We start from the raw sequence: 4,260 nt of genomic DNA on the forward strand, positions 1-4,260 counted from the left end.
TTGGGAGGCATGTGTACCGTATGAGCATCTGGTCAGCTACAGATTTGACAATCTAAATGATCAATTATACCATGATCGTCTGGCTATGACCAAGAAGTTGAACAGTCATCCTATATATGAAGATACCACTTATAATACTAATCAATTTAATACAAAATCAAAAAAGTCCACTGTGAAATCTTTAAATACAGGTTTGAGGTAAAGAAGTATGTGATTGTATTTAATACGCATTAAGCTACCAAATCTTTATTGACTTTGGCACTGAAGGACCTTCTGCAAGTAACCTCAAGTATAATAGAAAAATGGTAACATGAGAATGACCATTCAGGCTTCCTTTGTAACTCATTCGACACTAGACAGTTAACTTTGACGCTTGTACCCGAAACAAAAATTATTTCTTTTATATAATTATTTTATGCCAGAAATTTATTTTTAATAACTTATCTTTGCATGTCTGTTGGTGTGTATAAATTACATTGTATTATGTTTTGTACACAAACATAAACAAGTACAATATATTTGGATCAAATTAGATATTTTATATTGACTTCTTAGACTTATGTCATATGTAGAAAGTGATTTAATTCTACTAATGTTGATATCTATAAGACCACTATCATTTTTAATGATTTTTAAGTATAGGCATTTTAATTTCAGTTTTTATTTTAATTTAAAAATTAAAATTAAAATTAATAATTTCTGTATTCATAAAAAAACAATTATATGTATACAACATGATGATATGGGAGATTTATGACTGTGTGTATTATTGTTTTTTACCTTTGTCGTCATTGATTAATTTGATTCCAAAGCAAGAAAGTTGTTGGTTAAAGACTTTATATGTATTTAGGATCTAGAAAATTAAAGAATCGAATTTCGACTTCCGATGCATGCGTTTTTTGGGTTTTGAAATCCGATTTCAAAAATCCTAGTAGTAATTAGTCAAGCTAATTTTTTGTTTTTGTCTAAAACACATTCTAATCATGCAAAGAGGAATGAGAACAAAGAGGAAGGAGAGAAAGTGAGATCCGAAATTAAAAAAATGAGAGCGTGGAAAAAATGAAGGACAAAGTTGTTTTTGAGAATCTTTTGATCAGATTCTTTTTAGTTTTTTAAAAATTAAAAGCGTTTTAAATAGAGATGTAATGAACATTTTGTAAAATTTTGGAGATGCACAATAAAATCCTTTTCAAAGTCACCCTAAGTCACTTTATACGTTTTATTTTGTTTACTGAAATATATATATTTAATAAATATGTATTATTTAATTGTCATTATCTTAATTTAATCTTTTTTCTTTGATTGTTTTCATTAGTATTTTATATTCTTACGTTAATCTAATATAGTTAATAAGAATAAAGAAAATATAATGTTTAGCAAATATTAGAGATTTAAAACTCATTTTTTTTTAAAATGACTAAAATTATTGTAAGGTCTGAAAATATACTTAAGTCTATATTTTTTATAATGTCATTTAATAACATATTGTTATATAATTGTTATTTTTATTGAAATTTGATATATATTCATTAAAAGTATTTGAAGTCTTATTCTTATATAATAATGTATAATGTATTAGAACTAATTAGTTAAAATTATTTCAATAATTTAATAATATAGTACTGAACTACATTAACTTACATATTTATTTTAATTAAATGTAAATAAATTTTTGGATTTTTATATTGGCACATTTTTAATCATCAGAATAACTGTTTAAATATTAATAATTGTGATGGTTATAATTTTCTTTATTAGAATACAAACAGTTTAAAAAGTAATGAAAAATGAATAAATACATAAAAGGTCAATTAAAATTTGATTTGAATTTTGTAACGTTAAGAACTGATCCTCACCTATAAAATGATGAGCTTTTACTTTATGAGCCACTAAATTATCAGATTAAACATCTGAATTTTAAATTTCATTGTCATATATTTGAGATTAGTTTGGAAGATATGTCAAAGTATTCGGTTTTATTGGCACTTCTGTTTGTAGCTCTTGCAATAGAAGTTTGCTGTGGTATTTGTTTTCTATTTATTCCATAGTCATTTAATATTAATTTTTCTTATATTTAGTTATATTAAAAATATGCAATTATATTTGTAGGCAATTCATTGTCAAAGGAAGGTAATGCAAATAAAGCTACTAGTATACGAATTACTCCATGTACTACATACAATGATTGCATTCACGTCATTCGCTCTCTACAGTGTGGTCCAAGGAAAGTTTCCTGTTACAATGGAATTTGCGTCTGTAATAAACCCCGGAAATCAGGTATTCAAATTTAAATTATTTAAAAAATATACATTCATAAAGAGGTTGATTTTTTACAATTAAATATAAAAATTAAATAAATATATAATATTTTTGGTGTCAAATTGAATCAGTTTATGATTCTTTTTAATGTACGTATTCATCAAATCCATTTTGTCTTTGATGAAAAAAATTTCAATAATTAGATACTATATATTTTTCTATTTTAAATAATATTTGATTTTTTATATTGAGTATGAAGAGATATTTATTTTTGTTTTAAATTATTAAAATATTTTTAATTTTTCAATAATCTAAAAAGATTATATTAAATTTCCTTCTTTTATAAATATTAAGTATTAAAATTTTATATTAAAATATAAAATTCTTTATATAAATAATGATCAATGTCTCTCCATTTCACTAAAAATTTCCCAAGAAAGATCCACATTAAATTCTTTATTTTATTATTGATTTTTACTAACATTAAAATTATTCATGTTTACAGGTAATTTGAAAGAGACAGGAGTTAACAATTCTACTTAATGAAATATTTTAAATAAATGTATTTTTAGGTGGTAAGATTCAAGGACTCTAATTGGATAGTTCAATCCTAAATAATATAGCATGGTTGACTCAAATATATAAAATTGGATTACAAAAGGTGTCTCTTATCCCTTTATATACACATTTTGAGTTTTATGTAGTCAAATGAAAGTATAACTAATAAAGAAAAATTCTTGTTTATCAATTGATGGGGAATAAATATATGTTAAAAGTGTTATGTCGTTAAAACTGTAATTGTCACAATAAATACATATAAATGTTTTAATAATTATACTTTTCTCCATAAAATTTTTTTTTTAAATTAACTTAATTATAGTCTAATTTCTTTTAAATTTAATTAATCATATATTTATACTAATTAATTGTTTAACTAATTTTATTTTCAATCTATCATTATTCTTCATATCCAAACAATCCATCATATTATATCACGGTTCATATGTATCAATCAATACATATTCTTTGCAAACAACAAGGAATCACATTAAAAAAAAATTAAAAAACAATATAAATATAATTTTTTATCCTATAATTTTATGAATTATGCAAATAAGAAAGACTTGTATATTTTATAAATCCCAATTTCAATCGAATAAAAACACATTGATTTATTCTAATTACAATACATATCAAAAAAACTTATTTGAGTTTGTATAATGAAAAGGATTAGATAATATCTTTTACAATCTGAAATTTCTTGATGAGTTAGACTTTTCTCTAAAGGTTATGACAATACACTATCATTCAGTTCATATATGAATTACAATAATTATATAATGAAGCACATGATGAAAGTGAAATTATAATTGAACTACATCTAAATAACATAAATATGGTGTACTATGTAATCCACCTGGTTGAATAGCTATAAATAACCAAACAACCATTTTTATAGTCTAACCGGACACCGAAGAATCATCTCGCCTACATGGTCACGATAACTCCTGTGATACCTACCGACACAACTTATCTCGTGGCCTTTGAACCTTTCGTCCAAGGAGAACGAAAACATTATAAGATTATAGTGTGAACCCTCTGTTGAGGAGATTGAACGTTATAAAATCTCTTGTGTAGTTATATCTTCTCTTATTTAATCCTCTTGTGAAAACCTAAAGATAAATCATCTATTTTATAAAGGAAATTCTTAACAAAATGTTGAAGTATTTACATTCTGAATAGCACGATAAAAGCTATTATTATATAAATCTATTTAGTCGAGCTTACAATCTTCAAAGAGAAATTTCAAGAGCTCGATAATGTGCTATATCATAAGGTTTGCAAAATTTCTCCATTAACATTATTCAACCCCCCCCCCCTTTCCCTTCTAGTGTTTTTCTGATACTTCATTTTTATGATTAACTCCATACTTCTACCTCTTGGTGATCATTGAATATCTTTAAGTAATCTTCGTAAACATAACACCTTAATGGGTTTTAA

This window comes from Vigna radiata, chromosome 2, assembly GCF_000741045.1.
Source record: "Vigna radiata var. radiata cultivar VC1973A chromosome 2, Vradiata_ver6, whole genome shotgun sequence".
Lineage (NCBI taxonomy): Eukaryota > Viridiplantae > Streptophyta > Magnoliopsida > Fabales > Fabaceae > Vigna > Vigna radiata.